The sequence below is a fragment of the Pelodiscus sinensis genome, chromosome 5 (assembly GCF_049634645.1).
Source record: "Pelodiscus sinensis isolate JC-2024 chromosome 5, ASM4963464v1, whole genome shotgun sequence".
NCBI classification, from domain to species: domain Eukaryota; kingdom Metazoa; phylum Chordata; order Testudines; family Trionychidae; genus Pelodiscus; species Pelodiscus sinensis.
The window spans coordinates 30,725,742-30,749,562 of NC_134715.1; the positions used below are offsets into that span (position 1 = coordinate 30,725,742).

General features: G+C 38.9%; 1 long non-coding RNA gene across 2 annotated transcripts in view; it reads left to right on the top strand.

Moving 5' to 3' along the window:
- Positions 1 to 18,603: 18,603 nt before the first annotated feature.
- LOC112545153 (uncharacterized) overlaps positions 18,604 to 23,821 on the top strand; it is a 57,804-nt gene continuing 52,586 nt past the window's right edge. For both annotated transcript variants that reach the window (XR_012904083.1, XR_012904084.1), the window contains exons 1-2: positions 18,604 to 18,777; positions 21,578 to 21,659. This is a non-coding gene — a long non-coding RNA (uncharacterized LOC112545153). The remainder of the gene's footprint in view (positions 18,778 to 21,577; positions 21,660 to 23,821) is intronic.

A 23,821-nucleotide genomic window follows, 5' to 3' on the forward strand; every position in this document is an offset into this window, starting at 1 on the left:
TCCTGTTGAAAATGTTAATGAAATAGAGAATAAAAATTTGAAAACCAAACATTTTCAACTGGGAAAATGGTCGGATTTGGAATTTGTCAATGAAAACTTCACATTTTTCACAGAAAGCAAGTACTTTCTACACAAAAAACTAGGTTGATTAGCTAACCAGTTTTCCATCAACATAGAAAATTTTCAACCAGCTCTCTATGTAGCCTCAATAATCTCTAGCATGGTTATAGAGCAGATCCCACACATCACATGTTCACAGACTTAATGGACCATGGAGGCTATTACTCTCTCCCACAACCATGGGGTGGACTCTCCCAATCACATCAAGGCTCATTGGGGAAGAAACCTTACACTACCACTACCCCTGTTCTACCTGTGCAATGGTTAAATGGGGTCCTTAAATCTCCTGGGCTGCCAAATCAGCACGTATGACAAACACTTAAAATACATGAAGGGTAAAGAAAAGGTATTGCCTTAAAAATGCTGCTATTCTTAATTCACTCAGCCTTTATATGCCAGCATGCAATGGGAACCACCAAATAAAACAGTGCAATTGGGATTTTTTTGCTGAAACATCTCAAATGTGAAATCTTTATTAAAAGCATAATGTCTCTCTCCATGCAATGCATATTTTGTGTATTACAGTTTATAGAATGATAGAGCAGCACATACTCCAGTTTTGTTGTGTATTAATCTGTTATAATTTATTGTGGCATGATGTGGCTAGACTTAAAGACTACACTTAATTTATGTTTATTTATTTTACATCTTGACATTGCACCCAATGGCTCAGTGTATTATTAACTAATCTTGGCGGAGCTTCGTTTATTGCTTGATTTCTTTTTCGTGTTTCAAGTGGTTTGTGTGTGTATCAGACAGAGTATCTTCTGCACCAAATAAGCTGCACTTAATTTATTAAAAGCACATGTCTGTGGAAGAATAAATGCAGTATTACATGAAATATTTATTTAACAAGTAGCACGGTGTTTACAATTTTAGATACCACCTTGTAAAAAGGCCATATCATATTATTAAAAGAAAAATATAGGGAGCAGATTAGGAATAGGTGAGCCAATTATCTGAATGAGAATCTCTGTGAAATCTGAGCAAGTTTTAAACTGAACTTTTTTAATTTGTGATGTCTGTGACCCTTATTAGTTTCTGCTGCAGCTCCAGAATACCTTGTAAACTATAATAAGACTAATTAAAAGGGTGCCATTTGTGATTCATAATTATGTGCTTCCTTATTTAAACTTTGCTTTTAATGTTGCCTGTGTGATGTCATCCTTCCATCCTCCCCTCCCCCCATCCAGTCTGTGAAGTCTAATGTTTTTGTAAGATAATTCTTTGCAAGGAAACAAAAAATCTCCTGAGCAGCAGAGCATGCTTATTTGTAATGAATAGGAGAAAAGTTTCACCAGCTGTTTAAATCACACACACTTGATGTGTTGGAGGAGGGGAAAATGAAAAAAAAATATCTTGAATGAGTTTCCACCATCTGCAAATCACTAGCGATGAATAGTGATTTTTCATCAGCCATTATGGGACAGATCTCATTGATTAAAAACCACAAGAGCTCCTCAAGAGCACTGGTTCCTCATTCTCCACCTGCATGCTTCCCTGTGGACTCATCACCTTTCACTTTGACAGAACTTGGGAAATCCTAGCTAAATATAGGTTAGAATCTTGGTGGAGATAGGAGACATACGTATAATACCAGAGTGTATTATAGAAGGCTGTTTCATCCACTCAAGCAAATTGTGTTCTCTATTGTAATGCAAATGATGGTATTCACAAAAAAATGTGCTCACCATTTTTCCCCCTTGGATATGAGAGAGCTTGAAAAACACTTACTTTTCCTGCTCTAGATAATTTGGTATCAAGAATAAATATGTTGTCAGTAGCCTTGAGGAATTCTTGGGCTCTACAAAACTCCAAGTGAGCCAAAATAATATATTAACCAGTATATATTGTATAACTGTTTTCTCTCTAGTGGTGTTTGAATTCTAGAGAGATGTCTCTATAATTACAAGCAGGGCACTCTAGTTGTGTTGAGATTAAACAGACTTTTATGATTATGAAACCATAAAACAACAGATAGATATGTTCTTCAGAGTCTTTTTTACTCTTTAATCAGAGGTGTTAACACTACAAATAACTGAAAATTACTGTACAGTCACATTAAAGGGTTTTTTGTAATGTTTGTGAGTGTGTCGTGAAGCTTGAATTTCTAAGAAAACATTAACAAAAGGAACCACAAGGAGGGTTAACTTGCTTGTACTCTGGTTTCCTTTAAGAGTTTCAGGGTTGCATATTCAAAATTAGCTTTGGAGAATCCCACGCATCCATATACATTGTTAGCATCTCCAAAGTACACACAAGTAATGTATTTGTGGCATCTCTGCCCAGCTGGGATTTATTGCAATTATAGTGCATCAGCAATTTGTAAATATAGATTAGGCACATGTAAAGATATGAATGCACCTGACTTGAAAAACCGAGTCTTACTTGTGTATCTCATACAGGCCTGTACACGGGAGGGACAGAGGAGGTGCAAACACATCCTCTAAGTAACCATGAGGCTGGGGCCAATTCTGGCTAGGCTGGGGCAATGTGCTGCCTGAGCCTCCCTCCCCCATGCTCTGGCCAGCTGGGGGAAAGTGGGGCTGATTTCCCTCCTCATTCTTCCCCAGGAGCAAGGCCAGGGGTAGGGCTGGGTCATGAACGCCTTTATATTTTAAAAAATTGCGGTCAACATTTACAAAAAAAGCACCTCCCCAGAGAAATTCCTGCGTACGGTCCTGTCATAACTAATTTATGATAACTTGAAGAACCAGAATATAGTGTATGTAGTGTGGGAATAATCATGTTTTGTCTTGTCTATTTAGGTTTTTAGACACAGATTCTCAAATCTATTTGGGTGCCTACTTCCCCCTGATTTCAGTAAGGTATGTGCCTTAAATGATTTTTAAATAATCTGAGTATTAGCTATTTTGCAGCCAGGTAGCTATCTCTCACTACCTGTGTACAGCACCTAGCACAGTGGCCCCTGATTTCCACTGAGGCCACTAGGTGCTATTGTAATATAAATAATAATAAACTCTATTATAAATACAAGCCAAACATCTGATGTATTTGCAGAGATTTCCTCTATATTCCATTTTCAGGTTAGTTCCTGTTTCAAGTTTAGCAGTTATTTGTGATAATATCAACCATTAGGGCTGCCAGGTGTCCAGTTTTTGACCAGGATGCCTGGCTAAAAAGGGACCATGATGGCTCCAGTTGGCACTGCCAACCAGGCCATTAAAAGTCTAGTTGATGTTGCAGTGGGGACTTGGGGTTGAGGCAGGCTCCCTACCTGCCCTAAGTCCACATTGTTCCCAGAAGCGCAGCCCCTAGGCACTGGTGCATCCCAAGTGCTGGGAACTGCAACAGTGGATGCTGGGGGTGGGGGAGGAGTAGTGTCTGCAGGTGCAAGGGCAGCATATGATGTCTCCTTGGCCACCCATGTGCCTAGAGGTCATAGGAATCTAGTGACCACTTCCTGGGAGCCGTGCTAAATGCTACTGGGACCCCTCACATTCTCCCACAGTCCAAGCCTCTGCCCTAGACTGGAGTTTCCTCTCATTCCCCATATCCCTCATCCCCACCCCTAGCCAGAGACCCCTCCCACACATACCCCTGCCCCAGCCTGGAGTCCCCTCCTGAATCCCTCATTTCTGGCCCCACCCAGAACCTGCACCCCCAGCTCAGAGCCTCAGGGAACTAGCAGGGCAGGGCAGGGCCTTGGGAAGAGATTGTGGGGGCAGGGCAGGAGTGTTCAGTTTATGTGATCAGAAAGTTGGCAGCCCTACAGCCAGTGAATATGAGAGATCCTTTGAATCAGATTTGCTGGAATCCTTTTAAAGTTCCAGGTATTTTTAATAGTCTGCCTAGGCTGAAACTTGGCTTTGTTTTGACTACCATACATAGCTAAGTAAAAGAATATATGTTGGTGCAACTTAATAAATCTGTATACAAATTTCCATGGATTTTATGTATATCACGTCTGTGGGTATTGTAGATCTAGTAAGATAAACTTACTTTGTAACTCATATATTTTGAACATTTTGGAAATATCAGCCTTTCAGGGAAGATCCAGAGAAGAGCAACACAAATTATTAAAGGTCTTGAATGCATAGCCTATGACTAAAGACTGGAAGAATTGGGTTAATTTAGTTTGAAAAAGAGAAAACTGAGAGGGACAGGAGCAACTTTCAAGTACCTAAAAGTGTTACAAGGAGAAGCGAGAAAAATTATTCGACTTAACGTCTGATGATAGGGCAAGAAGCAATGGGCTCAAATTACAGCAAGGATGGTTTAGGTTGGACATTAGGAACAACTTCCTAACTGTGAGGGTGGTTAATCACTGGAATAAATTGCCTAGGGAAGATAGTGGAATTGCCATCATTGCAGGCATCTGTCAGGAATGATCTAGATGGTGCCTGGTCCAGCCATGAGGTCAGAGGCCTGAGCTTGATGATCTCTCAAGGTCACTTCCAGTTCTAGTGTTCTATGATTCAAACTGTGAAAACTAAGCAGCTAAAAATTCTGCAAGAAGAACAGAAGCAAATGGAAAAAACACAAGATTGACTTACTCTCTTACCCCACGGGACCACTTACCTTGTTTCAGTTCATCTGCTGTTTGATTTGAAGTTTGTTATATTAGTGTGTTTGGGCTTTTGGTTTTTTTAGTGTTTTTCCTGTGCCTGATACTTCTGTGAAAATGAGATTTGGCATCTTGTTCATATTTGAGCAAAATATGTTCCGTGAAATTATCTGTTCATGTGATTAGAATAGCACTGTTACTATCTCAATACAAAGCGGATGGCTTGTGTAATTCTTCAGTGGAGTTGTATGGACACTTGTGTGCACATGTGACTGCGAAGATGCTTCTTTTTTTCTGGTTATTACATTGTTTCATCCCCAATGGCCTGATCTCACGAACACAGATGTATGTATTTCCTTTAAACTATTAAGGAGACCCATTGACTTTAGTGCGGCTACTCAATTACATAACATGTGTAATTGCCTGCAGGATCTGGGGTTTAGGCTTCCTAAGGTTATTCTTAGAAACATTGTGTGTTATGATGAAAGAAGTACCAAAAATAGATAACCAAAATTAAATTGCTCCCTGTCATCATCTGAATTTAGTGTACGAGAGTGGGGAGAGGGAGGTTGAAAAAAAAGAAAAAGAGTCTGAATCCACCTGAGCAGAGACCAAATACCATTGAGTTCAGATTATGAAGAGATTTGCTGTTTGAAACTATATTACCTACAAAATGACTGAAGTCAGCTAGCTTCCAGCAAGTATTGTGATTGTGGCATTTTCAGTGGATATCGGAGCACACATTAATAACATTTGATAGCAACCAGCAGAAGTAAGAAGAGGATATAGGTTAGCATTACATAAATTTACTGGGCTAAATTCAGCTCTCAGTTACTCTGGTGTAAATATGGATTAACTGTGTGAAGTTCATTGTAGTGATTCTTTATTAACACTAATGTAACTGACAGCAGAATCTCCCAGAATGAATTTATTTTTTTAGGTGCTGAGTCTTTTCCTTCAGATACCATTTCCCAAAGTTGTTATATCTTTTAACTGCTAATTTCAATAGATTGGTATGTCATCTTTCCCTTTCTGTAGTATATACTCCCATTATAGGGCATGCAGATATGCTTTGCAAGACAGAAAGGTAAAGAATATTAGAAGCAGAGACGTTATGAGCCAAATTCTACTTTTGTTTACAACACTGTAGTTTCATCAGGTTTACACTGGTGCAAGTGGGAGCTCAATTTGTCTCTGATAACAAATTTCACTTTCATGTGAGCAAAATCCACAGGAAAGTCAAATACCCATATGGATTTTATTGTACATTGCTTTCTTCTTTGTTTTGTAAGGCAGGGAGAATGGATGGAATAGAAGAAAAGCTAATGTTGCAGTAGGGAGATAAAGTGGAGTGAACTAGGGAAAGGGAATGTGATGGAATCTCCAGCTGCAATCTGGACTGTGGGGCCACTAAGCTCCCCTTGGACATCAACCTGGTTTGCCTCTCAAACTGTGATGCTTTTGCTAAGCCACAATCTCTGTGCTTACACAGACATCCCAAGACAGGGCCACACTTACCAGATTACATGAATGATCTCTCAGCCACTCAGGAACCATCAAAAGGGAAGCTCCATCCAGTTCCCTCTAGCTACTCAGCCTTGCACTCTAAAGGTGTGTCTACACTACAGAGTTTTTTTGGAAAAATGGCCATTTTTCCAAAAAAACTTCAATTATGTCCACACTGTAATTGCGTTCTTTCAAAAGAAAATTGAAAAAACAGGGGTTTTTCCAGCATTGGTAATCCTCTTTCTACAAGGAAGAAGCCTTTTTCTGAAAGAGCTCCTTCAGAAAAAGGCATGTATGGATGGAGACGAGAGAGTTCTTTCGGGAGAAGAATCAAACGGAAAAAGCAGAGGTGCCCTGGTGGCCACTCCGTCCACTGTAATCACAGTTTAAATGAGAGATAGCATCCATTCAGTGTGAGTGCTGTCTTTCGAAAAAGCAGATGGCTTTTTTTGATGCACTTTTGCAATGTGGACGCGCTCTTTCATAAGAAGTTTTTTTGGAAGATCTCTTCCCGAAAAGTTGCTTCTGAAAGAAGCCTGCAGTCTAGATGTAGACTGAAACTGTGCCTTCATTCCCTGTTCAGGAGTTTGACCAGTGTAATTTCATTACCCAATCCGTCCCTACCTTGAGAGGACGCACACTAGTCTTTGCAACCTGAGCTGAAATTTCCCAAGCACTTCGACCAAAACACACTGCTCTAGATGTATTAACTATAGAAGTATAGATTATAAGTCACACACATAAAGTCAAAGTTGATTATTCAAGAAATAATATAAATTCACAGTCTGAGTTCTACAAACTAAACAGGATTTGAATCAAGCAGTGTGTCACCCTGACAAATGGTACAAATACTTCACAGACCCTCAGTATACAAGCTGGAGCAGCCTTTCAGTCCAGGACCACTTTCTCCCACTTCAAAACCTTTGTCCTTCAGATTAGTTTCCAAGTGTTGAGTTGTGGGGGGAAGAGAGGCCAAATGATGATGTCACTTCTTCTTTTTTTTCACAGTTTTTTTCTAGTTTGCTGCTAAGATCTTTTGCTGTGACACAGGGATCCACCTCTGTTGGTCAAGCGGTCTCCATTCTCAGTGTGCTCTCTCTGAGAAGTCTTTTGGGATGACTTCTGGGAAAGTGGATTCCTTTTAATGGGACATCTGCATGTCTGGCTACTCCATTTCTGAACCTGAAACACTGGTTTTTGAAGTTCCCGTATCATATCTCAGGAACATTTATAGCAATTCTTCATAACCTCACATGCAGTGATCACATATACAATCCAACAGAATATTAGTGGTCAACAGATCAAGACTTTTAAAATATAACCTCACAAGGCATACTTTGTATAAAACATGTCATAAGTACAGGGCAGGAGACTATGGGAATTCCAGGATACAGTTCTTAGGTACAGATGGAAATGTATAAAGATGTCACAGGGAGATAATTGGAAATGCTGGCATCAGTGATGAAGAATTCACTGATAAATCACAAGTTCTGAGGATGCTCTGATTTGAGCAAAGAAGTCAAGCCAAGGAAGCAGAAGAATGACAGGAAACATTCCTAAGTTGAAGAGTCAAAAAAATCCAAAAACAAACCAAAAGTGAAATCACAAACTCACATCCCTAGACCCCAAAGAAATCAAATGAGATTCAAACCATAACCTATCAGTTTGGGCCACATATATATAAATTTCAATTCCTTTAAATACATACACAAAAGGACAGCCACATATTAGCTAAATGGACTAAAAAAAGTCTCTCTCGTGATAATGTATAAAATACGTTAATGGTTAACTGGTTTTGGTAAAGAGAAAGGGCCTGCATCTTATCTTCCTGATATGCCAAAATTGAGTAAAGCAAGAAAAGAAGTATTGAAAAGCAGCTTCTGCTGGTGGCTGGAAAGCATGCAAAGGAAACATTATCAGGTATGACTGCTACACCCTTAAATACTATTTTTCATTGCAGCATTAGTAATTTATGGCTTACCAGTGGGATTTCCAAGCCCTGCCTCTGTTTACACAGTAGATTTGTTTTGTAAGGCAAAATATCTCAGGTAACATTTATTAATTCCAATGGAGTTAACTCTCATATTTTATAAAACTAGGCTTGCAAAATATTACTGACACCCACAATGTATTCAGAAAAGAATATCAAACTGAATCATTGTCCTCTACAGCTATTAATATTTGAAATAATTACACTGAAGTGCTAGCCACTGTTAACTCGTGTCACACACTATAGTTAACTTTCAGTCTCAACTTTAGTAATTTGTTTAAATCAACACAATGAACTAACAATCTTTGCTGTAATGTCATTAAAGTGTAATTACACCAGAGACAAATTTTGCATGCTGTGTTTAGGTTCTTTTTCCAAGCTTGCAGATGGAGATGTACTTAGCTTGCTAAAGTTATCCATAAAACTTTTAAAATATTTGGTGGAGTATGACCAGAAAAATAGCTAAAACCGCAAGCAAATCTGGAATTGCTAATGCAGTGCATGCCTTTTGCAACCGAGACTTGAACAGTCCTGTTCTTTGACACTATGAAATGAAGTAATAATATAGTATTGATTAATAGTATAGCTAAATGACTGCACTTGTGGTTCATTATGAAAAAAATTAAGATCAAATAACCAAACAGCCTTTTGGCAAGGGTCCCTCTTTCCCTGCCCAGTGTTTGGGCAGGCAGCCCTCCCACTTTGTCAGGGGTTGGGGCTTGCAGCTGGTTTCTGGGGTAGGGAGCCCAACCACTCATTCTGGGACTCTCTCCCCTTCTGTTTCCAGCTCTATAACTGCTAGTACTTTGTTTCAAGCACTTGCTCTCTGTCCCACCTTCTCTCTTCTCCCTCACTTTCTAACTGGGGTGGCTTTTAAAGGCCTCCAGCGGGCCTGAAGGGGAGTCAGCTGGCCCCAGTAACTTGGGCCAGCTTCCTCTCAGCTGCTCCTAATTGTCCTGCTACCTTCCACTTCTAATTAACAGACTTTTTACCCTTTCAGGCTGCCTTTTCCCCACTCTATAGCAGATCTCTGCCCTAACCTTGTCACACCTATTTATTGATACAAATCAATCACAGTACAGTACACAGTTAATCCAGTACCAGTTCTTCTGGTAAGCAGTTTCCTCCAGTTCTGTTCAGTTCACTTTATTCAAAAGGTGTGATCCGAATAATATGCCCCTCAAAACCACTTATATTTATGTCATGGTTACTCGCAAGTTAGAAAGAACTTTCTATATCACCTAAGATCCAACTCCAATGGGTTCAAACCCATTCTTTAACTAGTTCTGTATGTTCTTGTTTCCTTATTTCTGTTTTGGATATTGCATTTCAAACCAGTTGCCCAGGAACTGTACTAGGAAATAGAACCAATGTATCTTGCCTTTGGGAGGCTTTATGTTTGCTAATGCCAAATAGCTTGATAGATCATTGTGTGATCTCTTGACATAAGTTAGCAAAGTAGACAGAATTGTAGAAAAGTAATAATATAACTCAGTTAACACAACTGCCCACATGTTAGGTAGAATAGAATCTTAATATGGTATACCCTTCACCTAACAGTAAGGAATTGTACCATGGTTTCAGGTAATTGGAAGTGAGGTAATATTTTTAGAAGAATATGTGACTGTTTTGACCTTTTTGTTTTCCATTAGATTTCTTGGTGCTACTATTTAATAAAAACTATATTTATCTTTGAATATTTTTCTTGTGATCATGTATGGATTATTAGTTAGTACCAAAACTGTTTTAGGAACTGGAAGTACAGGTAAGCAAACAAAATCCCTGCAATGAATGGTGCAACTAAACCAAGTTATTGAGTGAGTTCTGATGTTCAGCACCGACGTTGTTAGTTCCAGAGAGGGGGTGTTATTACTTAATTCTTGTGTGTGTACTAGGTCTTTTCTTCACACATACACACACACACACACACACACACACACACACACACACACACACACACACAGCTGATTTGAAAGAGAGAAAGGAGGCATTGTAAACAAAATCAAGATGCCACAAAGCCATGAATGAGGTGGAAAGGTCAATTCATTGTGTATTTTGGGTAGCAGTAGGATACATGGAAAGAGACAAGGACAGAGAAATAGGCAGGAGTTCACTTGTGCAGTGGTTTGAAGCCAAGAAGCAGCCATTAATATTTGATGTAAAGAAACTGAACGAAGGGGAGCAAAGAGATTTGAATAGAGACTGCACAATTGAGTAGCCACATCCCTACTTCCTTGTTCTTCCACTCTGCTCACTCTGGGCTGATATCAGTTCACATCTTTTCTCCAGATATTCAAGTTTAGCTCTAGTTATACCAGTTAATTTAGCTAATTAGCTAAGAATAAGAATTCCTGAAGGACTAGATGCCTCTGGGGATTAGTAATAGGATATATGTTGCCTTTCAGCTCCTGCTGTAGGTTACAGCATCATACCCTCCCAGTTCATTAGAGACTAAAAGATTTTCCATCTGATAGTCATTTGGGTGGTCTCTGCTAGTTTGGTGGCCTCAGTTTGTGTCACAAAAAACACCAACAAATCTTTCACTAGATAGCAACTTTGCAGCAATCTCTGTCAAGACCCAGAGTAAAATCTTGACCACACTGAACTTAATGGCAGTACTCCTACTGACTTCAGTGGGGAAGGATTTTACCCCAAGTACTGAATGGGTCAGAGAAATGGAAATAACATTTCATCCCTAGAAGTAGTCTTTGTAGGACAAGTCCAAATCATATTGGCAGAGCAGCAACAGGAATCTTGTTCTGCCACTCCCTTTGCTGTTGATAAAAGGTTCATTAATCCAACATCTTTCCTAACCATTGAATTCACATGCAAAATATACAGTGATAAAAATCTTGTCCTTTTTTTGGATCCTGTGACCCAATGAAGAGAGCAAACTGATTTAAAATTTAAAAAGGAACAAGTAAAAATTGAAAGCATGCCCAAGTTTCTATTCATTATGCATGTGGAGGTACACTATGCAAAAAGTAACTATGTTTCTGATTAATTAACATGAATGCTAAAAGAGGTCTTTCACTGCACATACATAATTCTCAGCATTAATGGTCAGAGCATGTATGACCTTATTGATGTGAAAAACATTTCAAAATTAGTTATTTAAAATTGTTATTTATTTAAATTGGTTATTTAAAAAAGAAATTAAACTAATTGAAGAAACAGAAGGCCACTGTCCCATAACCCCCTGTCATCAATGGATGTAGGACACATACAAATTAAGCAATGTTCAATGTGAAATGGATACTTTTTACCTAGAAGCTAAAAAAACATACAATATTAAGAGTTAAAATAAATAATTGAAAGAGAATTAAAATACTATTAATCTAAATAAATAGAACTCCCAATGTTTTCCTTTAATTTTATGATGACAGTGTAGCTGCTGATGATTGACCATGGACAAACTTCTCCTTCAATGTGCTTTGAGAATTTTAATTTCACTATTCTGCTCTTAGCATAACATTAGAATCAAAACATCCTGTGAGACTCTCAAAGGAAAACTTTTGCCCATTGTGCCACAAATCCATGCCACCTAAGAGCTAATAAAAGATATTGTTTAATCCTCAGCTCTTTCTTCTTAGCCATCTTTGGTTTAGAAGATATGAAATTTTCAAGTTGCCTTTAGGCAACTAAATCATATCAGGCACTTGTAAGGCAAAATGTTAAAGAAATTAAATGTATGCAGGAGAGCATGATCAGATAAATACTGAATCACTTACTCAGTTTTTAGTGAGTCTTTACATAGGTGAGCTCCCATGACTTTAATGAGAGTTTCCCTCTGGGGAAGCGTGAAGAAATTCCAAGGCGTGTGTGCGAGGCGACCTAGCCCCCCCCCCCCCCCCCCGCCCCAAGTTTTGCTGCCCTGTTCAATTTTTTTTTTTTTTTTTTTTGCTCAACAAGTTTTGCTTCTATTTGGGGGTGTGTGTGTGAAGGTTTTTTAAAAATCAAAAAGGGGGGCGTGATGCCAAAAAGTTTGGGAACCACTGGTTTAAGGGAACCCTATGTGGAGGTACAATATGCGAAAAGTAACTATGCTTCTGGGTTTTTTTTTTCTAAACCAGTAATGATATAAAGGAGAGGGAAAACACTGTTCACAGAAAGTAATAGGTTTGAATTTACATAGTTCATTCAGATGCTGTGCAATCTTCCCCTACACAGGTCTGTTAGTGCAGCTCATTCTTTTTCAGTTCCATACTCTTGAATACAGACTGCTTGGCATGTAAAACTGTGCCAAGTTGCATGCAGTAGTTTGGTGATATGGACAAATGTCCAAAAAAGACCACTAACTCATTTATTTTCATTTGTGTCTTCAGACAAATCTGAATCCAGATCTCCACATATGAAAGTCTTTTGCATCAAAATACTGCACTCTGTTGCCAAGACTTAAATGCCCATTGCTATGTTTAAGCTTAATTTAATTATGTTCCTCTCTTTCCACAATTTCTTAAATATTCATCAGCTTCCTTTTAATCTGTTAATGAAGCATATCCCCTTTTCTTGAATGGTTAAAATCTATCCCAAATCTTTATTAGAGTTTATAACACATAATACAAATCACAGATTTTTAACTTCCAATAGCTATATTATTTATGGCTTTAGATTTTTGATCCAGTGGTATATCTCCCATTGTATATGCAAGTTGAATCAATACTATGCAAATCACCCACAATATAACTTCTACTTCCTCTATGTAGTAAAATTTTATACTATCTTGAGTTAACTAAGAGCCAGATTCTACTACTCTTACTTACATGGTGAGTAGTCCTATTGAAATGGGGGTGGCAGAATCTGGGTCTAAGCAATTTGGAAATCCAGTATTGTCTGTACAGTATGTTTCTTAGTTCATCCCAGAAAATTGTAAAAAACTCCTGTCACTGAAACCTGTGGTTTATGCAACAATGAGGGAATTGGTGCACACTTGGTACACTATACATCTAAGTGTGTAGGGCGACCTATGTCCTGATTTTAGAGGGACAGTCCTGATATTTGAGGCTTTTTCTTTCTTATATGGGCACTTCTTACCCTGCACCCTCTGTCCCAGTTTTTCATGCTTGAAAGATGTGTACTGTGCAATACCACAGCTTATTAAAAACTTTTAAGGCTTTGGGCTTTTAAACAACAGTTACTATTATTTTATGGTCCCTATCAGTAAAATCAAACTACAGATTGTGCACTTACATTCTGTATATGTATTTAGCTTCTCTCCACCACTCATTTCCATACCTTCAAATGCTTACGTGTTTTAACATTCGCTTTCCTTTGTATACATACATCACGACAACCCTTAATGTAAAGTGAATGAAGATTTTTGCTGATATATATTTATATGAATAAACTGGTGCAGAGTCTCAGCCTTGATGTGATGCAAAGGGAATGGAAATGTTTACTGTGTCCATTGTTAAGCTGCCCCTCAGCATGACAAAAGACTCCAGCAGACACGGCCAGCCAAGCTGGCTCCTTTGGTACCCTCTTCTCACCCATGATAGAGGAATGTGTCAGAGCAGGAAGTGAGAGTGGTTGGAGGACAGTGCTCTGACTGTCCCCAATGAGTAGTTGGTCCCTAGCAATATTCAGCAGTCATCTCTAACATACAGTGGGACTGAGACCGGGGCAATCTCAGGAGCTGTATCTGTCTCCTTAATAGAGACCTAACACCACACACACACACACACACACGCACATTTCACTGCATCTCATGTAAAACAAATGCAATGGAGAATCTGGGTATGTAAATCTACAGTATCAATGAATTCAAGTTTCCTGGTAGGACTTGTCAAAACGATCAGTAAATAAAAACCTGCCAGTTTTTTGAACAAAAATATGGTTTTTGCATTGAGTAAAAATCATGGAAATACTGAATGTCATTAATTTCCCCATGATGTTTGACTGAGCATGTGATCTTTTGGTCAGGAAAATTCTTGAAGTTCTGTAGCTAGTAACACTTCTCCAAAATACTGTCATAATCTTACTTTAGACACTGTGTCACAGATGTTTACTAAATCATCATCACACACTCTGGTTTCTAAGAATTACACAGGAATGGGTTCAGTGAGTCTCATTCCTTGAAGGGCCTTTTCTGATAGCAGACAACCCATGTGTAAATATCTCCCCCCCACCCCACACAGACACACACACACACACATGCATTTTCCTTCAGTGTGTTCAAATTATGATGCCTGATTAATTGATTCCACTGAAGAGAATGCACCAAGTGAATTTCATATGGAAATAATAACCAGCTGGACACATGTTCACTTTCTCTTACAGCCTTGTTAGTTAATTTTGGCATATGATTTTACAGAAACTTTAGTACAAAGTGTATTCACAAGCTTATCTTGCTGAATATAGCTAATATTGTCATAGTTACTGCAGGTGTGAAATAGATTTAATTTAGGGCCAAATTCTAGTCCCAATGACGTCTGTAAGAGCTTTTTCTTTGACTTCACTAGGGCCATGTTTTTAGCTATAGTGTTGACCTCTTTAAAAGTACAAGTTGGATCTTCCTAGTCCAGCATGCTCAGGACCTGACTGGTCCCAAACAAAGGGATTTTTCCAGATCAGGGAAGGTCATTTCTGGCCCCCCAGGCTGACTCCTCTTGTCAGCTGGGGCTCATATAGACTACGGGGAATGGTCGAAAGAAGATTTGCATATCTTCTTCCAATCACACTTTCAAAAGTGAAAGTAGTTAAGATGCAGCTTTTTCAGCTAATCTCTCCCCCCCCCCTTTTGTCAAAAAGCCCCTCTTCCTCAAAAAAGGAGGTTTACATGGCTTTTTGACAAAGGGGGTTCGCCAAAAAAGCCGCGTCTTAACTGCTTTCACTTTTGAAAGCAGATATGCAAATTCTGCCAGAATTTGCATATCTTCTTTTGACCATTCGCCGTAGTCTAAATGAGCCCCTGCTGGCTCTCCCCCTACTACTGCCCTGCTGCCCAACCAGCAGCCTGCTGGCACACTAGGCTCCCAGACCGCCAGACCTGCTTCAGCAACCTGCAGTCCCATTGCTGGGTCTCCCAGCTGCACGATGGCTGACTGCTGCCCCATCACTGGGGCTGGCAGACCTCTGCCCCAGCAGGAGCCCGCTGGCACTCTGCTGTTGGCTTAGCCAGACTCCCATGGCTGGGCTCCAGGCTACCAGTCCCCCTGCAGCCAGCCTAGCTGGGTTCCCAGCCCCTGCAAGGTTCCTGCCTTCTGGACCACGGATGTTGCCGAACCAGGGAGTCCCAGTTTAGAGAGTTTCAACCTGCACAGACTTTTCTTGCTTCGTTCCAATGGAACTAAGCAAGGAAGTTTTCATAATGCACATTAAATATGCATTTTTATTCCTGCAGACTTAATAAAAGAAAAATACATGGATTAAAATTGAGGAAAGTTTGTTGGCTGATGTTCCGAATCACTCATATAGAATAGAATTTGACTGAAAACTTGTGGTTTGTGCTTTTTGAAGGAAATTATGTCACTAAGATTCAAGAGGCGAGTTGTATGCTGCCAACAAATTTTCTTTTTTTTAAGTCCCAAATTGAAAGAAGGCAAAGTCTTTTCATACTAGTTTCCTGTTTTGCATTTCTTCTAAGATAGGCCCTCTTTCCCTCTCTTGTTTAGTTTTCTCAGAAAACATGTAATGGTATATCATATTCTCTACATCACATGTTAGAATGCAGTCCATGCCATTAGTCATTGAAAATCATTTGCCTCTGCTTCAGAAAAGACTTAGACATTGATATAAATAATAATATCTTAATTTAGGTAGTGGGGAGAAAAATGTATATGAGATATCAGCCCACAAACGAACTCCTAAATACAAGGGCAAGGAGGATTATATTCCATATTACTGCGTAACTGTCTACTCTGTGGTTTTACCCATTCTTCTGAAGCACATGTTATCACTATTCTAAGAGACAGAATACAGGGTTAGACAGACAATTGGTCTGCTCCAGTATGATCATCCCTATGAAAACAGGTCAGGGACTTTAGAGAAGTGCAGGTCTAATTCCTAAAGGACAGGGAACATCCTTATTTAAATCAGAACCATATTGGTAATGAGCAAATTCATCTGAGAAGCCAAAAAGAACATAAAGCTTAATGTACCTTCACATTTCTTACAAGTGATTCCTGCTGGGCTGCATAGAGATGTGGGCAGTGCTTTATCCTGCTAGAATTCTTCTATCTAGACACAGTGGTTCCCAAACTTTTTGACATCATGCCCCCTTTTTGATTTTTGAAAAACCCTCACGCCCCCCTTCCCCCAAAAATAGCAGCAAAACTTGTTGAGGAAAAAAAGGAACTGACCGGGGACAAAAAACCAAAAATAGCAGCAAAACTTGAGGGGGACGGATTGATGGGGGGAGAGGGGGCTGAGTCATATTGCGCCCCCCCTGGAATTTCTTCACACCTCCAGGGGAGCATGCCCCCCAGTTTGGGAACCCATGATCAAGAGTTCTTTCACTCTGTAGAACTCAGTCACCTTTCAGGAGTGCTAAAACCCTTTTTTTGTCCTTAAAAACCTCAATACCTAACAATGCTTTCTATTGTTCTGTGTTTCCCTCCCACTCCTAGTAGAGAGCCTATTCTGCACTGAATAAATCCTGTAGAAAGACAATTTCTCTCTGTACAGATAGTATTTAAGAGTTAAGAGTTCAGAAATTAAGGCTATGTATATATCGCAGGGTTTTTTTTTTTTTTTTTTTAAGAAACTCAAATTATGAACCGCAATTTGAGTATCTTTTTCCGCTTGGTTTTCTGGAAGAGGCTTTTCCAACATTTGACCCATCTACATGGGTCCAAATGTTGGAATAACCTCCTCTTTCGGAACATCCCTTATTCAATGAGGAATAAGGGATGTTCCGAAAATGTGCCCACTTTTTTGGAAACTGTATCCCAGAAAAACTCTGCAGTCTAGACATAGTCTAAATGTGGTGAGTGACTTTTGCTAGATCATATTCTGTAAGGACTATATTGGCTGGAATTTACCTTGATTTCAAATAAAAGGGAGGACATCCATTTCTGAATTTTTCTGACTCCCACCAAAAAAAAGGAGAAAAAATATTTTAATCGCTTTAATTATAACATGATTTAGTGTGACAAGGAAAGTTTCCATTAAAAGAGTTTTTCTTAAATGAACACACCAAAATATTACAAAATGCTTCAACTCAAGCTAGATCTCTATCACTGGAGTGAGAGGAACATCAGAGCTTGAACAGCTACCTTTCTATTTTGTGTGTACAATGTACATGGATTAAACTACAGTAGACTTCCGATAATCTGGAACCTATGGGCCTTAGGTGGTGCTGGATTATCAAATATGCCGGACTATCAGGAGGTACTATAAGTTGGTTATATATATACTATATACATTATATACTGTATGTAAAGTGTTCTTACCCCTTTTTATTGTACATACTGTATAAAGCATACTGTAATATTTTAGGTTTTTTAAGCCTTTTTTACCCTTTTTTGCTCAGTTCAGCTGTTACCTTGGGACTCATTTTTTGCTGAAGCTCACTCACTAGGCTCTTGCCATTTTGATGCTGGACTATCATGAGTGCCGGACTATTGGAGTTTGACTGTATTTTGAAAAATACAAAACCCTGGAAAAGGACATTTTGATTTTGGAAAAATAGGAATGTGAAGGGTTGCTCTTAACAAGTTTTCCCTGTTCACTTTTGACACTCAGATTTTAAAAAAAAAAATCCTCCCTTTCCCCTTTAAATAATTCTTTCAGTGCTGGTAAAATGTCAAGGAAAATACAGTAAAACCAAGAGAGAACTAACATGAACACACACACACACACACACACACACACACACACACACACCTGGTATTGTCCAGGTCCAGCCCAGGGCAGGGATGGGGCCATGCATGTGTCTGCTGGCTTCTACCTGGTCAGCCTGAAGTGTGTGGGGGGGATGCACCCTGGCCATCAACTTCTTCCTGGTACAGACCCGGGGTGAGCCACAAACCTTGGCTGCCAGCTTCACCTCTGGGTAAGGGAAGGGAGCCGCAGAGGCTGCCTTGCTGGCGCTCCCCAGGGCTGGCATGGGCATGGGAGGTGGGGTGTGCACAACAGCTAAGAGCTGATCCCCAGGGCAGGGCAGGGTGTTGACTGCTGCCAACTAATGGCTTCCTGCTGGGGTGCTTGCTGCCCCCTGTGGTCATTCCACAGTATAACTCCATCCAACCAGACCCCTTTCCATTTTATGAGGAAAAAATCAAATTCCTGGCACATCCTATTGTCCTAGCACAACCAAACCCTGGCCTTGATTTAATTGATGATAAGAGGAGGCTGTATACCAAATGTGGGGATTCTAGCTCTTATAATTTAGGAGGAGTTTTTGAACAAACAGGCTCACCAACACACAGACAGATAGATAGATACAAAAGCCCATCTACAATGTTTTGTGACATCATCATTGACATGACAAAAGCACAGGTCAGAGCTACATCAACACTGCGACAATTCGTTGACTCAGATTGTATCCTTAACAATTCAGCCAGAGTTTGGGTTCATGGGGAGCCATGTGGGGTAATCTCCAGCTTGTTCATGTACAGTAGAAGGTGTAAACTGCACTGTCCTTTAGGATGGTGCAGACTGCTCCCACCAATGCACCCGACCAGCTCTGCAGGTTGGTATGGAAGAGAAGCAAGGTCCTAGCCCACCTTCTCTTTGCTCTGTTTGTGGTGAGTTTCACCCCCAGGGAGAGGAATTTTTCATGGCTTTATGCATAGTCAGTTCAAAGGAACCACAAAGTATAAGCCCCACTCCTGGAAAAAGAATCCTGGCTCAGCCTGTTCATGAGTGGCTTGCGGCGATAGGAGGCATTATCAGGCTTTTCCTGCATTGCTGTTATTCCATTGCTGCCACCATGTTCATAGAGACTATGGTAGCCTGATCAGCCCTCAGGGCAGCTTCAACCTAAAGCCAGACTGCATTATAAATTAAGTCAAAACCATTAGGAATCCAGTGGTTAATGTAGATTTTTGTGTATTCCATTCACATTCATTCATACATTACATTCAAAAGTAATAAAAAAGAAATAAAAAAGAATTGTTTTCTTAAAAACACACAAGCATTTAAGATCAACCTATTAGAAGTTTACACTGGGCTTAGGTTGTCATTTACATTTAGTATGAACTGGAATGTTGTATGAGATCTGGCAACCAAATAATAAAGGTATTGCCAACCTGGTAAGTTTCATACAAGATATCTGATCTTTTTATTAAGTGTTAGAAAAGAGACACCAAACTTCAAACAGAGCATATTGTTAGTCCTTGTGTGTCAGATCAAAATTACAGAACATGATAACTCTAAGTATATAAATAACATATTTTAAAATTATTTAACAAAAAAAAAGAAGGATGGCTAAAATAATTTGTGCAAATTGCTTGACAGTATATTTTCTTTTTTGGAAAATCTGGGAATAAAAGTAACATTTATGTAAACTAAGCAGATGTTTATGATTAGTTCTTAGTTAACATCACCCAGCTGGCTCAGGATGATTTTATGGAGGAGAGCGCATTTCAGAATGCCACATGTTTACATAAATCATGACTATGGCAGTCATGATACTGGGGCAAAAGTGCTACATTTCCCATTGTAGGTAACCTCTTCAAATCACACCATATAACACTAGAGTAGACTTTACTCCCCAACACAGTATCTGTTTCGAGTTTCCTGTAATGAGTTGTTGTGTATGTTAGGCATAAACCAGTATTCCTGGGCTTAAATATTGTAGTGTAATATATACTAGCATGCATAATGCAGATCTCCATTGTGGAACTTTGTATAAGAATCAGTAGGTACTGAAATATCAGATGCATGTCTTTATAATAGTATTTGATAAAAGTGTGTTCCTTTGAAAGTTATAGATTTATTGATATGCTGATTTTAAATTTGATTTGCTACAGGTAACAAGTAATTTTAGTAATATAGTTTTTCTTCTAAATTCAGCCATTAATTCAGCAGTTGCATTCTGAAGGAGTCATTTTATAATTATAGTCTTTATTTCTGAATCAATATAGTGAAACATACCTTTGCAACTAGAATATTTTCATCTGATTTTGATGAGCTTGTTGCTAACCTCAGGTTGTATATCTAGCATGGAAAATCGCTTTCCATGCTTCTGCTCACGTGTTCAGTGATGTACTTTTCAAGACACCTAGCCCTTTTGTTGCAGGTTACAAATTGAGGGCAAAATTTTCTCCCCTGGTCCTCACTGCAGGACTGCAGTTGTATATTACACACATGGGCACTCACTTTGCAAGCATTTATGCACTTAATGTGACTCACAGGAGTAGTCCTGTTCCATAGAACCCGTGTACACATGCATACAAAATGTTTGCAGGATAAGAACTTTATTCCTTGCACAGAAGTCCCCTCAGCATCAGTCAGAGATATATAAAGATAAGGAGTGCAGAATACACAATGCTGGTCTGTATTACAGATCAAAATAGGAAAATACAGCCTCTGTTCTTAGAAGATTATAAATTCACTGCCTGTGTTGTGATGAAACAAAAACAATATTTTATATACTAAGGCTGAGGGTTGAAAGATTAGGTAACAATATTTTTAAAATGTGAGGGGAGGACGGAACAATGCCAAATGTGTCTTCCCTGTTGTTCTCATTTGTGTATTTTTAAATAAGCTTGTTGATCAACTGCATGTATGATTAACGGATATGCATATGTAAGCACCCATTTTTGCATACACTGCATCCTAGTCATAAAGATTTGAAATAATTAAATAGGACCTTTTTGAAGGCTTTTATACAAACTGGCTGTGTCTACACTGCACCCCTTTTCTGGAAATTTCAAGTAGGAATAAGAGATCCTCCGGAAAAGGGCTTATTTTACGGAGAATCACGTCTAGACTGGCGCTTTTCTCCGGCTTATCCCCAAGCCGGAAAAAAGCGGCAGCCATGTAAATGCAAATGCCGCGGGGGATATTTAAATCCCCCGCGGATTTTGCTATTCCGATGTGTCTAATCTGCATCCCTTTTCCGGAAAAGGGGTGCAGTGTAGACACAGCCACTGTGTTTGTAGTGTATAGTAAAATTGTCAACTTGAAAATGATGTGGTGCCTTGAGGACACTGTGTGTTGTTCTTATGTCTTTCTGGCATGCTTATGTATGGGGAGAGTTTACATTGTTACTTTTATTTAAAAATATTTTAAATCCGTAATTTTTGCATCCATATATATATATATATATGGAGGAGGAGGGGAAAGGAACCAATCCAATGACCACTGTAATAAATAGAAGTCTTTTAATTAACTTCAGTTTGTACTGGATCTAGTACATTGTATATCCAGTCTGTTCCTCATCCAGCCCCTGACTCACTATCTTTACCTTGGGCAAGTCACAAAACTTTCCACACCTCAGTTTGCACACCTGTAAAATGAGCATAATGGGTTTTTTTTTATAAAAGTCACCGGAAACATGCAAAGTACTGTTGGAGGTGTGTATAATGAAGAGAGGACAAGTGGACCTTTTTCCTGTCTGAAGTGAAGGTTTTTACAATTTCTAATTTTTTTTTCTATATTTGTCTTAATATTTGCTTTGGTCTTTCTCAAGTAAAGCTGAGAAAAAATTTTCATCGGTTTGTTTAAATCAATTATCTAATTTTTCCCATATTAAATACAGTTGTAATTGTTACTTTTGTGATACATTGTTTAGATTATGAAGTATTTTTCCAAGGATTTAGTGTGAGACACAGGTATGTAGGAGATATTAAATGTGGCAGTTATTAGATTATCATTTGAATAAAACACTTCGGCTATGTCTACACTGGTGCAATCTTGCGCCAGAGCTATGCAAATGAGGCTTAGCATGGAATACCACCGAGCCTCATTTGCATATCTAATGAGCCGTCACTTTTGCGGAAGAGGCTCTTGCACAAGAAGAAGCTGTCTACACTGCCCCTTCTTGCGCAAGAAAAACCCTCTTGCACAATGCCGTTATTCTTGAGAATAACGTAACAGCATTGCGCAAGAGGGTTTTTCTTGCGCAAGAATGGGCAGTGTAGACAGCTCCTTCTTGAGCAAGAACCTCTTCCGCAAAAATGGCAGCTTATTAGATATGCAAATGAGGCTTGGCGATATTCCACGCTTAGCCTCATTTGCATAGCTCTGGCACAAGATCGTGCCAGTGTAGACATAGCCTTGAAGTGGATTGGGGTGGGGGAGAGATTATTAAATAGCAAAAAGCAAGAAGATAGAAAAAAACTCATTTTTTCCTTTATCAAAATCTGGGCCTTTTTTTTTTCAGTAGTTTGTTGTTATTCATTCCTCAAATTTCATGCACACACAAGCATTCCAGAATATTCTGGTTTATAAACTTGGACACCAGACCTGCTACAAAATAGTTTTGAAAACTAAGAAAATTCTGGAGATCTGAAGATACCAAGCACCTTTTTCTGCTTCTCAAAATCTCACAGTATGCAATACCTGAGTGAGCAGCTGTGTGCATAGCTGAGTATGAACAAACAAGGTAGGGAACCAGAGACAAAGTAATCACCCCATTAAATTCTTGTATATTAAGCGAGTCACTCTTGCAAAGGGTATGTCAAGTTGAGAAACTGGGCCATGCTGGATTTTATGCATATGAAGTTAGGAGAAAGAATTGCACACATGGAACAAAATGTCTAGCTTTCTATAAAGAGTAATTGTGTGTTTTTGTTTGTTGTTCTTTCTTTGCTTTTTTGTTTTAACAGTTCAAAAAAAAATTCCTTGAAGTCTTTTATTTAACTCATCATCCATTAACATGCACAATTAATATTTTGTATAAAAATGTGTGTCACATTAAGGCACTGGAAAAAATGTGATCATCGCATGCCATCCAGCATTCAAGGGCCTCTACCCTCTACTCAGGCCACAAGCAACATGCTCATTAAAACCAAAAATATTTTTCCAGCTCAGCTGTTCTGTGGTGATGGTGTCTGGACTCTGGAAACAGAATAAGAAATGTTGGTATGTTTCTGTGTACAAAGAGTTTTCTTTGAGAGTGTACATGGAAAAGAGACTTATGAAAGGCATTTTGTCCATTTGATCTCCCTATTCCTAGCGAGTCAGAATGTCCTATTAAAATTATCTTTAAAAGAATTAATATGAATATCTCCAGATGCTGTCCATTTTGTTTGGGGTGGAGGGGAGGGTGAAAGTACCATACTATGATTCTACTGTGCATCTCTGAATTGAGAGTTGAAAATCAGCACTCCCATATATGATAAGAATGCTGGTCTTTTCTGACAAATAGTTTAATCTGATATTAATCTGCCTATTTGTATTGCTCTTTATACATTAGAAAACATGGCCTTTAGCCAATTATTTACAACAGAGCTCCTTTATGATATAGGGCAAAGTAACCATATTTATGACATTATAAATACAAGTGGTAAAGAATAAAAAGAATGAGATGTACGTATATTCTTATCAAATGAAGTGTGTAATAATGAGGCACTCAGTACTGAATTAGAATGAATGTGAAGCAGATGCATGCCTGCTTTTCAGGGGGAAAAAACTACTCAAATTTTATGGACATGGTTATCACAGTTTAATTTGTAAATGTGTAATGGGACCATCAATAGCCAAATGTTTGTGAAGTTGGATGATCAATATTACAGTGTAGTAGTGATGGTGATTTTCCATATCTGTTGTCTATTAAATTATGGTCT